The sequence below is a fragment of the Blennius ocellaris genome, assembly GCF_963422515.1.
Source record: "Blennius ocellaris genome assembly, chromosome: 10".
In the NCBI taxonomy this organism is placed as follows: Eukaryota; Metazoa; Chordata; class Actinopteri; order Blenniiformes; family Blenniidae; genus Blennius; species Blennius ocellaris.
The window spans coordinates 1373828-1387370 of NC_137659.1; the positions used below are offsets into that span (position 1 = coordinate 1373828).

The 13543-nt window shown below is 43.9% G+C and overlaps 1 protein-coding gene across 2 annotated transcripts in view; it reads left to right on the forward strand.

The window, feature by feature from the left end:
* The first annotated feature begins 1860 nt into the window (after positions 1 to 1860).
* ankrd12 (ankyrin repeat domain 12) overlaps positions 1861 to 13543 on the forward strand; it is a 39276-nt gene continuing 27593 nt past the window's right edge. For both annotated transcript variants that reach the window (XM_080503192.1, XM_080503193.1), the window contains exon 1: positions 1861 to 2698. The gene's annotated coding sequence lies outside the window, so the exon portion shown is untranslated. The remainder of the gene's footprint in view (positions 2699 to 13543) is intronic.

The window sequence follows — 13543 nt, forward strand, 5'->3', positions numbered from 1 at the left end:
AGTGAGCCACACAAGAATAAGTTAAAAAAAAAAAAACAGAACTCAAGACAATAATAAACTGTTGAACTATGAATTACTTTATTTAAAGTGTTCAGAAAGGAGTGCGTACAAGTGAAACTTTTATCACAATGTTAAGTCAATCAAATTGCAATTGTTCACCCGGTCATACGAAATCTATTCAAACTTCACAAATTTTACAAAAATAAACAGCGACAAAACATTTCCATGCACTGCAATTTCATTCAGAATATCACAAAGTGTAAATATAACAGGATCAATTCACGCAAATAAAGTAAATTGATTATCTCCAGAAGTCAGATGCACAAAAATGGTAAATGGATTTCAATTATGATATAGTGCTTTTCAAAAGTTTAAAGTTACTCTACCAGAAAAAAAAACAAAAAAACAATATACTTCCCATTAATAGTCTCACTTCTGCACGGAGAAGAGAAAAACACAATAACAAGACCGTTTCCACAAATCTTCCAACCGGCAGTTCCCCAAAGTCGATATGTTTACAAACAAACGGGAATTTGGAGCCATCGAACCCTTTTTGTTTCGCCAACTAGCACCATTTTCGGGAACCTGCGCACAAGGGTTTGTGGGATATCAAGTGAAAATATCAACATTTAACAGATTCAGCCTAATAAAAAAAAAAAAAAAGCCAAGCTTTGTCAATGAACAAGGCTTCAAGCCAGGAGGATAGTTTGAAACCTTGCAAAACTTAATGGTTTTTCCAGTGCGAATCGAGATCTCGTGAGCAAAATGTCATTTTTACCGTGTGGATTCTGGTACAGTAACTTTATGGGGGTCATATTATGCAAAATTCACTTTCTAATGGTTTTCCAATGGTAATAATTGTCCCAAAACTTGTAATGAAAGTGTGTCCGCTCTCTCTCTCTCTCTCCCTGGCTTGTTTCAGTTTTTAAAAGTGTTGCTCCAATCAGAAAACAAACCCTATATAGTGTCATGGGGGGGGGGGGGGTTAGCCTCCCACAATCAGGCAGCTCTGCTCTGGCCCCACGAGAGGAAGTACTTCCTCTTCTTCCCAAGACGGGCATGTGTGGGCGGAGCCAGTCCAGCTCACACAGACACAGCAGATTCTGAATGCAGCTCCTTGGATCCAATATTCAAATGGAGGAAGATCAAAGAAAAGCTTTGAACTTGGAATACAAGGTTTCTGGACCAATGAGACCAGGGGAAAGTGTTGAAGAGCTGGATAGTATGACCCCTTTAAGCAGCTGCCACGTCATCAAGCCACCCATTGGGGGCAGTTTGAGGTCAAGCGCCTTGCTCAAGGACACTTTGGCCTGTGGAAAGGGAGGAGATGGGGATTCGAACCTGCAACATTCCACTTGAAAGACACCATCTCGACTGGCAGAGCCACAAAAATCAAGTGAAATCCAGTTTAAATATTTAGTCATGAGTGCTGGCATTTGATATCATTTGGAATCGCATGTAGTGTTTTATTGCAAATCATATTTCCTTTTTCTTTTTGCAACCAATCATCACCGTCTTGCATTACCGATTTCTATGCACATGGTGTCAAATGTGCAAATGGCTTAAATACGCGAAAAGAAAAAAAACGTGGAGTTATTAGAATAATTAGGAAGGCGTGTTTTCAGCGCGGCCGAATGCAACTCGTCTGCGGCGCTCAGCACGCAGCCTCACTTGAAGCCGCGCCATTGTGTGATCTTCCCTCAAACCCGGAGACACAGCCCCCTTCTTACAACTGCCCCTGTCATTTCATGGCCACCCCGCCCCGCTGGCGTGTCGGTGTCTAGCCGGCGCCCCTCCTCCTCCACCCCCCAGCTCCCTCCTCCCCCCCTTCCCAAACGCCACTCACTTCCAACCCCGCAACATACACGGCGATATTGTGCACCGCGACGCATGCGCAGTGCGGCCCATGATGCAAATGTCACTGCGCCACCGGCTCTCGGAGCGGGCGTCGTGTACAAAAGGAGTTGGCGGGCTCGGAGTGGGGGGGGCGGCGGGGGGGAAGTAGCCTCGACTCGCTCATTAATGAAACCACAAATATGAAGAGGGAAGGTTGAATAACCCTCAGAGAAAATAAAAGCAAAGCCCGCCATTCCTCCGCTTATAACCTCAGCCTTCGAGAAAGTTCTCACCGACCGCAACACAACAGCGGAAAAGATGACGTCAAGCGGCCATTCCTGTTCTCCCCCCCCCCCCTCTCTCTCTCTGCCATTAACTCTGTCCAAACTCACCCGTAAGACGTCCTACCCACCAGCACACACACTACTCTCCACGTTTAAAGTATTCAGCCACAGCGTCAAGGGGGGGAAGGAAGAAAAAAAAAGGAAAAAAGAAAGAGTTAAATCGTTTGACACGTCGCCACATCACGTTCAGTTTCTCTCCAGCGAGACGCCGGAGAGCGAGCGAGCGAGGGAGAGAGAGAGAGAGAGAGGGGGACCTTATAAGCTCGGCCGGGGCTCGGGCGGTCACGTGACGCGGGCGGACCAATGGCGGCGCCGCTTGCATGTTTTGCTGGGCTTTTCTCGGCTCGAGGACGAGGCGACGAACGGCGGAGATGTTTTCAAACGCGGCGATGAACGTCACACAGCCGTAGGCTACGGTTAGCGTCCAATATTTAGGAAATAACTCAACGTTGTGTAATATTTCCACCTACGGTTGGACCTCGAATTCGTCGGCGGAGCGCGTGACCCCGGTTTAAAAGGTGAGTCCATATCGAGTTTTGTTGTGGGGTTTTTTTTATTAGTTTTTTTTTTAAATATTTCCCCGGCTGCCTGAAAATCCCGAGTTAACAAGCGTTAGCCGTCTGGCTAGCGCCGAAGCTAACTTGACGTAAACTGCGTGCGGAGAAAAAAAAAATGCGATGTTATGCGTTTTCTGCGTGGCATCGCCACAGTTGTGCGCCACGTGCGTTACACACGTTGAATACTTGTAAGGTTATTATTTTCTTCTTAAAATCCACAAACGTTTAAAAAAAAAAAAATTAGAAAGAAAGAAGGGGGTGGTGGTGGTGGAGGAGGGAGGGTGGAGGCGGGGGGGGGGGGGGGGGTGAACATGATCTCGGTCGCTTTTGAAGCGGAGAACCAGGGGAAGGGTGGGTTGGTGGGGGGGGGGGGTGAAAAAAAATGTCGGGGAGGGGTGGTTTAATAAGCCCGAGCCGTGAGAGCCTGTGTGCGGGGCCGGGGGAGAAAGGAGGGCTGTGCGGGGTTTGCCGGAGCTTTTAGCTAGGGGAGGGGGACCGCTGCGAGGAGAGAGAGAGAAAAAAAAAGGGGGCTGCGGTGGGCTTTTGTCTCAGTCTTTTGCTTGTTGTTGCAGCCAGTGTCGATCCAAATCGTGAACTTGTGTTCAATTTAATTTACCCCCCCCCCCCCAGAAAAAAAAAAAAAATCATTCCTAAATAGTGACTCAACCGGATCACGTCCTTTTTTTCCCTTTTTTTTGTAATAAGAGCTCACAAGTGCGCGTTGTTCCTGCAAAATAAGAGTCAAGTCGGGAGATTTGAAGCGCCCAGCAAAAAACACTGGCCTTTCTGTGTTGGGGGGGGGGGGGAAAGGGGGGAAAAGCGACGTGAGGTGGGTGGTGTTTGTCTGCAACGAGCCGCTTCAACGCTGCGGTTTATTTACAACCAGCTGCAGCTTTTTAGTGAGGAGATGAGGTGGGTGTGTGTGTGTGTGTGGGGGGGGTGGGTGGGTTATGTAGAAATCACAATAAAAACTATCAAATGTACCACGCATTGTAGTAACGATGGGCTTATTACCCTGCAAAGGAACTGGCCGGAATACCGAGGAGGCTCTGCGCCTCCCAGCTCCCTGCTGCCCGTGACATCTTGGAGGGGGGTGTGTGTGTGTGTGCGTGTTGCCTGATACAAAAGCTGCCTGTTTTTGTTTTTTTTAGATGGCTGTCTGTGCATCGACTGATCTGAATCAACTCTACACGTCAGCCAGGGTTTAGGAAATACAGCCCAGGGTCTGATTTACTATTAAAATGAACGTCGCCACTCCACAGACAGTGCACGCATTGTGCTCCTTGGCCAGGAGAATTGGGAGTTCAGATATTTGTTAATGAGCGTAGATGGAACACAAAAGCAAGTCAGATATGCTGGAATGCATGGGATTTTCATAAAGGAAGCCCTCCTGGCGTCAGGTAGACCGTCACCATCCTCGCACCAAAATCCTTTCGCGACCCTAAAATGTCAATTTTGTTATCTAGGTGAATGATTTAATGCAGAAAATGATATTTCGCATTTGGAAAGCAGAACCTTTTACCACAATCACAGAACACGGCAGGATCAGTCAGTCAGTCAGTGACTACATAGTGATTTTACTGTTTTGTAAAAGACTCCAAAGAAATGTGACTTGGAAATGTCACACTAATTTGAGGATATATTAATCTTATCCACGTGGAACTAGAGTTTTTCATACAACCCCCCACAAAATTACGCAAATATAGAATATTTATCAATTCACATATAACAGTTTCTTGAGATTTGGGCTAAATTAAATGCTCCTAGTCACATTCTTGATATAGGCTGTTAAACTGTTAAAAATGTGGACTATTTAACCAGGCTTCCATCTTCATTTTGAACCAATGCTTTGGTAATACAGGGTCATTTCTCCACTTTATTCCAGCAACCACTTAATTAATCCAACCATGCTGTTGGTGAATTTGCTCCATGGAATCGCAGTATGTGACCCTGGGATTCTAACCAGTGACCTTTCAGACATCAGCCCACTTCTCAAGCCTCAAGGTTACCTTACTGAAATATTCTCACACAAACAAATATAGAATTTCTGGAAAATACAGGAAGCAAATGCCAAACAGCTTTTCATCACTGTTGTATACAAACAAACTAGCATGTAATTCATCCTATTATGACACCTAAACTAGAGAATAGGATCTTATTCTAAATAAACGTGGTAATATGCATTGTGCTTAATATTGATTAGAACACATGCTGTTTTTCCACATTACTAATATAAAACGCAGTTATTAAACTTGTTACATTTCAAATGCCTGTTAGGCAGAATTACAAAGCCATTTAGAAGTAATGTTCTACATTTGCTAGTTTCATTCAAGTCTTAATTTAGGTTGATCATCATTGTATTGAACACTATAGGCAAGATTGTGATTGCACAATTTTTTTTTTTTGTTCATTGTAGTGGTTGTTAAATTATTCACTTGTTTTGCTATTTAGCCGATTTTAAAACGAACATCTACTTCATATAGGCGCTTCTGGTCATTCAGGCAGTGTAGAAACGGGTTTCTATGGATGTAATCTATTAATTTTTACACGAACACGGTGGGACTTCAGGTATAAATACAGTGTCACTGCCGTCATTGTGCCCGTGGAGTTAATTGCATGTGGCAGTACGAGTTTTCATGGCGGCGTAATCACATTCGCCCACTTTGAAAGACGTCGTCGTTTTTTTTTTTTTTGGGTCGCCTTCAGTTGCTTTTCCCTTTTTTGGGTGTCTGTAATGAATTTGCGCTAATATCTCGGCGCTCGTCTGGCAGCCGAGGAGGCATCAGATGGTGATTTGGCTCGGATTGAATGAGACCTCCTGTCGTGCTAAAGGTTGTTAGAATACGGTGGGACAAATAATTGACATTGCCGTCTGACACCGTTCCGCTTCTCCGACATCAATGGCTTTTTGTTGTTCCCCTTGAAGCCGAGGCGTAGCTTCATGTTTTCCACCACGGTGTCTGATATCGCATATTGACTCTGCATACCAGGACCCTTGCAACAAACAATTATTTATGAGTAGGCGGCTGATATTAAAAGTGTATGACTGAGAAGAGGTTCTTAAAGCAACTGACTGACAGACCGCAGTCAGTCTCTGGCGTTGGTATAACTTGATATTTAAATGGTATAATAATCTTAACTGGCAAAACGGAACACTTGGTTATTGTAGTACAGCACGATAAAGTACAGAAGGAGGTAAATGGCGACTACGAGAGCCTTTCGAGCTTTTGTTAAAAAAAATAATGTTGCCGCTGTTTCTGTCAACAGAACGAATACGGTCACACAGCGTTTACAAACCAGGCTCCACATTTTCCATCAACTCTCAGAAGCCTTTATTTTCAACCAGGTGGCTCATAGCAGCAGTTTAATATCCCGATGCTCGAGTTGAATGTATACGTCGCTCATTCGTCGTCGTCGTTCTTGCCGCGTACACGCTAGCTTGTTTTCTTCTTTAAATCTCGAAGTACCGACAACTCTCTGAAGGCGCGACATAGAGATCACTTCAGATCGATAAAACTGGTTTAAACCAACTAATATTTCCGACGCAGACACGAGACGAGGTGGAAGTTTTGTTAATCTGGACTAATAACGCTCATCCCTACCGAGAACTGACGGCCAATACGAGGTTACTGGTGTGGAACCAGGTTTGCTGGGCGACACGAGCCACAAAACAAAGTATTTGACCAACCAGAAACATGATTACCTACAAAATGCGCTTTGTGCTTTAGTTGTAAAAACAAATAAATTTAAAAAGACGTAGCACTAATGTCTACAAGTTTACCGAGATCACTGCAAACGGTTTGTAATAATTTATGATCAAATGGACTGACTGGGTTTTTATTGACTATTACTGGAACAATGACACAGCATAGACAAGTCAGGTTATTTTGTCATGTTGCTGAAATAAAGACGGCTGTCGGGCTGCTTTTCTTATTTGACAAAAGTCTCACCAAGGACTAAATACCCGTTAAAGGTATTCAGAAGTCCGACTAGCTTTTTATTGAACCTTCTTGAAGGAGATTAATTTGAGTTTTGCGACATCATTATATTGAGACGAACACATTTTGAACACAGAGTATTTCATGCAGTTATTCTGATGTACATAGTTTGATGAGTACTGCTAGGAACGCTGATGTAGAATTAAGGAAATTCTGCTCTTGAATCTGTTATTTTATTGTTGAATCGGTTATTTCTCATTACAGAATTATTCACCTCTTGTCTTATTGGAATGTTTTGCTTATTTTAAGGTAATTATGAATTTATTTATAATATTACAGAGCCCCCTTTTTTAGTTCAAACAATATAAACTCTGATATCCTTAGTGATAGTACAATTTCACAAAATGCTGTATTGATTGTTGAATGATTTGAGTTAAATTCGTCCTCAAAGCAGAATATTTCACACGTTATTCTTTAAAGTAGCTGTTTACTTTGAGTTTGTGGAAATGACCCAACATTAACGCCCATATTATTTGCAAGTTTCCTTATATTGAATGTTAAAAGCGCCACCTTGGTTGTATTGCAATAATGTGTGATTGAATTTTATCGTAGTCTTTACATTCAATTTATGTTCATTGTATTTATTAAATATTTTTTTTGCCAGTATGCGAAACTCAAGGTTTAGCTGCTTTTACCTCTGGTACATCCACTGTGCTTTAATACACACATTATAACACACAACACATTTTAACGTATTGGATTCGCCAAATTACGTAGTGAATTTGGTTAAATTGAATGAGAAGATTTTTGCCCCAAAACCCTCTGAACGAGAGGTTTAATAAAAAAAAAAAAAAGGTGGAATTTATTTTATATCCCGCGAAGCTGCATCTTCAATTGACATAGTTCTATATTTAGATATCACGATCATATCTGTGGATTCCCCCATAAATATTGTAGCATTCCTTCACTTCTCTCCGTAGAATTCATGGTTCATCACCCCTTTCTCTTAGTCCGACTGAAAACAAAACCTTGGCCTGCCGGTATTTTAATATTGGCGTTATTGGCGAGCGACTCCATTCCGTTCGTCTCGTCGCGTTTACCTGTAACTCTCTTGTAGGTGGCGAGTCGACCCCGGTATTGGTTGACCTTTTCCACCTGGACTGGTTTGTTTCACAGTGCAGCTCCCAAGTTCAATAATCAAGTCCAAGCTTTCTTCCCTCACGATAGACGACGACCTGCCTTTTTTCCTCTGGAATCGCTCCGATCTTGTCACTACTGGCAATGGATACAGTCATTTCCCTCCATCTCATCGTCTCTCGCAGGGTTTTCCTTGACTGGCTTATTATGATCTCGCTTTCTCGCTCAAACATTAGTCATCGGTCTTTGTCTCCGACAAAAGATTTGTTGATATTGTTTATCCGCCATAGCCTGTGCACACTTTTCTGGCGTCGCGCGGTGCAGTCTGGATCTGGAGTGACTCCGAACGAAGCCCTGAGCATTTTTGCTTTCATGGAACTCCCATTAATGACACGTCAAACGGCTCCTCCACGTTTTTTTTTTTTGTTTTGCTGAGGTGATCTTTGAGACAGTGTTATTATTTTACTGTCTTCTACGGTGCGAACTGCTGCATTTGTGATGATCTTAAACGTCACAACCCTTTATGAAGATGGTCGCACACGTCAGAAGTGGCGAACCGTTCAAATTTTTGTGGTAATTTCGCAAGTGTCTGGCAAAAATGGCATTTGTAGCATGTTTAGCACGTTTCATCCACGTCCAAGAAATTTCGTAGACATGTAGACACCAATAGCTATACCCTATATCCAACAGACAGTCCGCCATCTTGCATTATGCGTGAAACGCAGTCGTCCGAGGAGGAAGTCAGAGCAGCATATACAACGGGATTTACGGGATGAAAACGTGTGAAAATTTAACTGTAATCTCAAAAGGGCGTGGCCACGGCGCTCCAATGAACGTCTGATGGTTCGTCACAAAACAGGAAGTGACGTCTAACTCCGCTCCACATGCCGCAATCTGCCCGAAACTTCACGAGCGTCGTCACAGCGCCGCGCCGAACCCATATGCTAACGTTCCATTCACAGCCACAGCGCCACCTATTGGTAAGAGGAGGTTTGAGGAATCGTGTGTTCACATACCGTGGCCCCAGACTTTGTGGTATGAGCCTTGAGAATAGTCGCGATATGAAGCACATCGGGACACTCAGAAATGTCTCTTGATGCCAGAGGATTTAATCTGGACTGTAATGAAGTGTCCGAGGTGGTCGTCATTCAGTTCACTGACACATTGCAAAAAAAAAACCACAGAAGACTGGAAAGTAATTGTGCGTGTTCTTCCAGCATTCACACAATTCTGTGTACATTTTTTAAAACCTCTTTATGTTCCTTCACGTCTTTTAAACTATTTCAATTTAGATTTGACATTGAAGTGGATGGTAAAAAATCCTCCAACTTGTATTTAAACTCCTTCATCTTTGAACCACCGCAGGTTCGGAGACTTCATTTAACTTTTAAAACGTGGCCACGTCCGTCCACTAGCCGGGTGACGTCCTCAGTCCACCACTCAGCGTTGTACAACGTGTACAACGCTGCTTGCAGCTTTAATGAGGGGCTGGATTGGAAGTGTAGTAGATATAGACGACATATATTCCATAATCTTGTGCTCTACTGGATTTGGAAAGTCAGTTTAATAAACATTCTATATTTTGTAAACAGAAACGTAGAAAGGCCTGTGTAAAAGGGTCCTGGAGGTCTATATACTGTGGCCTCGACATACAGCAGCTTTCCAGAATGTAAGCCTCTTACAGAAAAGGGTTTGGACAAAGGTGCTGTCGTGCAGGAACAATTATGTAAGGTCATGTAGAGTTCCCTCCGTGCAGCGGCTTGCTTTTTGGAATTAGGACGGTGCTGTACTTGATTATGCTTTTGGCTCTTTGGATGCAGTCGTCGCCGTACCCACTTTGTTTTAGTTGGGAGAGAGAGACGGTCTACTCTGGACCCAAGCTGTGCGTTTCCGTAAAGTCTCGTTTTCGCCAGTCTACACGGTGACTGAGTCGTTTTCAAAAAGTTCCTTGACCTTGGCGTTGTGTTTTCAGTGGCTCCGTGCACTATTTTATTATTCACAGCTTCTCATACGGCTTGTCAGTGTGTTTGGAACAACGAAGACGACGCGTTAAAGCCACACGGAGAAAACATGCAAACTGCAGACTTTCCTGGAATCGAGAACGATTCGTGTCATGGTGACCCGGGCTCACAAGTCACGTTTGAACTATGACGTTAATTTGCTTCAGCATCATAACAAATCGACGGAGACACGTCCACGTCTCACGTTTCGTCCATCGAGCTTTTCCTTTCTCGTTGCAGGGTAGAAATGCTGAAAGTCACTGTCAAGGAAAGAAAGAAATCTCCGTAGCAATTCAACAGTCTGGAGGTGAAAAAAGCTATAAAGGCTTAAAAGAAGGAAATAAATGCCTTTTTAAAATGTAGAATAAAACAGTTATTTCAGCCCAAGTACATTTTCTGGCTCTTTTCATGTGAATACGAAACTCGTTCTTTGAACGTGTAGTTTGTCTATTTTCTTATCATGTTACCGTGTTTCAGAAAACAACTGTGGCTGTACTGAATCTATCTCACCCACTCTGAACACGGTTCCTCTTTTTTTTATTTTGTTTTGAGTGATCAAGCCACAGCCATATAATCAGGGAAACCCCCCCCACCCACCCACAACACAGTGTGAGTTTTTATTTTACGCCCACCTTCTCAGCGAAGGGAAACCCAGTGTTTGTTAAATTCTCCTTTAATGGTCATCGATGCAGGTGAAGCCATGTTTCTACCTACTCCTCACGTTAACCGTAAATAATCTAGAAATGTTGTACAAACAAAGATGTATATTCTTTACCAGTCTGTTTCCAGGGCGGCCTCCATTTTTCCCCCATGTTGGATGAAAAAAAAGCATTTTAAATTAAACTGTGATACTTTAATCTGCTGTGCGTCTTGGAGAGGCCCGGCGAGTGAGTCTGTGCAGAGGGGGCGGAGCCTCCCGGTTACACAACATGTGTCGGCCTCTGCCAGCAGCTGAATGTGTGCGGAGGGTTGTTTTTGTTTAGTACGCCGAGTGCTCCCATCACTGTGTGCGACGGATTGCTAATCCGCCGTGTGCCGTTGGAAGACGGGCGGTTCTGAGGGCCTGCGACCTTCCCGCAGGACTCTGGGAGTTCAAACAAGGAAGCAGCACCGCCGTGAGCTTTTTAAATTATTAATGAGCCCTCAAAGTTTACTTTTCTTTTCTCTTTTTTTTTTATGAATGAGAGTCGACGGCGTCTGTTTACAATTCAGGCTGGAAAAAGACAATTTGACAGTGGGTGTGTGGTTCGCATTCCTCCTCGCTGGGCTGCTTTCGCTTTACCGATGCCAAAGAAATCGCTCATATCCTGTTTACTCTGGCGCCGTTCGCAACCACGGCAATGAAAAGGGTTAATGAGTTGTCGTTCGCAGGGCTACGTCTGTATTTCTTTTGATCGCTGGAAGAATTGGACGCGTTCTAACGTGGATCGTTTACATTTTTTCGGGGTCAAATCGGGGTAATGATTGACAGTGTTTTATGCTATTATCATACAATCTGTCCGGCCTGGTTGCTATGTCAATGGAGTGTAAACAAAAGCTAAAAAAGCGTTGCTCTCGCATCTTTGCACACTTTCCAGAAAGTCTATACGCCCATAAAATGAGTATTTGCGTTGTAGTTAAAGGATTAGTTTTGCTGTTCAACCTTTATTTGGGAAAAATTGTTTAGACGGCGAACAAACCGAGGTGAACGTTTGCTCAGTTTAAAGCAGACATGGCTCAATTTTCAATGTTGTAGAGTTTCAGACCCAGGACTTTATTATGCACTTAAAATAACATTACAGTGACAAATAACACAAGCAAAACTAATACTGTTTCCATAACATTATACATCCATCCAGGGCACCACCAGTCTGTTAACAATGTTAACAATTGTAAAAGACATGCATGCAATATTAAAATGCCATTTAAGATTCCGATCTTTAAAAATCAACGAAATTAATTTCATTGAATGGCTCGGTGTCTGTGTTTTGCACTTTAGAATAATCAGTAACCATTTGTTGATATGTTCATATCTGATTAAAATGCATCAGTAATTAAAGTCTCTGCAGTCATGGCCAGTTTTTTTTTTTACTGATTTACTCCAACATAGTAGTCACAGTACTGGAAAAACAGGATTTCTACACAAAAGCTAATCCTCCTTGGGAAAATAAAATTCCTATTTCCCCCCCTCATTGACATATTTGTGCAGGGGTGTGGCCACAGTACAGTCCTCCATTGAGCTAATGGGTGGAGGGGTCGGCTGTGGGATTTGAACCTGTGACCTCTGAATCCCAAGGCCGCTTCTCTGACCTCTAAGCCGCCACAGCTCGCCTTTAGCATCGTGGTGCTACACATCCTGTTTATTTATGTTACGCTTCATATTTAGATCGGAGCTGCGTACGGAGACCAAGTCGTGTTTCATAAAAGCTCTGAGTGCACTCCATCACGGGGAAATCAAGCCAGCCGTCTCTATACCGTTCTCTACTCTGAGTAAGTGTTAAGCTCATTCACGGCTTTTGGGAATAAATTACAGTCGAGGTCTTGTGTTTTAAAATGCCGGTACTTAAAAAAAAAAAAAAAAAAAAAGTACAGCGCAAAGCCCTGATGCAGCAAACGTCTACTTTGACGACTCCTCAGATTGTCCTCGAGCCGCAGCACTGCTTATAACGGTAATCTACGGTAATGTAGATTACGATATATTGGCTTTGTTTCAGCCCCTGCTGTTATAATGTCTGATCATTCTTGGTTGAGCATTGAGCAAATATTTACCTCTGCAAAGAGTTGGTCAATAAATTGTGTTGGATAAGGAGCAGAAAACGTGTCACAGTCCCGATGCCAGATGAACCGATTCTGAAGTCGAAGATGCTGAGTCAGCCTTCACACCCTGGTGTGTCCAGAGCTCTCCGGAGGCACCGCAGAGCAGAGCTATTGGCACGGCGGCCGTGTGTCGGGCCTGCGATCGGATCGACGGCTCATCGGGGTTAATCGGATGCGACGGGCGGAGACGGAGTCGCGTCTCCAACGGCGTAATGAAGACTGACGCGGCGTTTCCCCCGACGGTTTATCTCTCGGTCTGCGGCCCGCCGGGCGCTCGGCTTCCCTTGTGGTTGTGACACCTTGTTAGCTGCAGATGTGTTGTTGGTTTTTTTCTTGTTGTTTTACGGTCACGCGGCGTGGCGCCTTTGCCTCTGGGGTTTTTTTTTTAATGCTGCCCACAACTTGTCTTCTGTTCAGAGGAGAAGGAAGTGGGCACCATTATTTTTTTTTTTAAAGGAGGGGGAACGTGTCCAGAGGTGACGAAGCATAAAAAAATTTGTTTTAATCTTACAAACTCACTTTCTACACGTTTGGACAGCCCTGCTTTTTCGCAACACAATGTGATAAACCAGCGATGGCCCTGGTCATACGTGTCCCTCTGCACAGTGCGCTCTGAGGATTACTTGGACAGCGACAGTTTGATTCCGCCATGCGAGCCTGGCACTGCCACGGAAATTAAGAACAAGACCCATGCCTGGGTCCTAACCTTTGCTCTAATCCCTCGCTCATTCCCTTCCCCTCCCCCCCCCCCCTCCTTTTTAACCCATAATCGGCAGCAAAGGCCTCATTGTTCGTGTCCTGCGCTTGGGTATCTGGTCATTAACCTACATTCGGCGCAGAGTGGCGGCGGCGGGCTTCTTAAGAGTTTCAGACTCGTTGACCAGTTTGAATGGGCGTGTTTCAGTGACGAACCCTGCCTGGCGAGTTAACCCCAT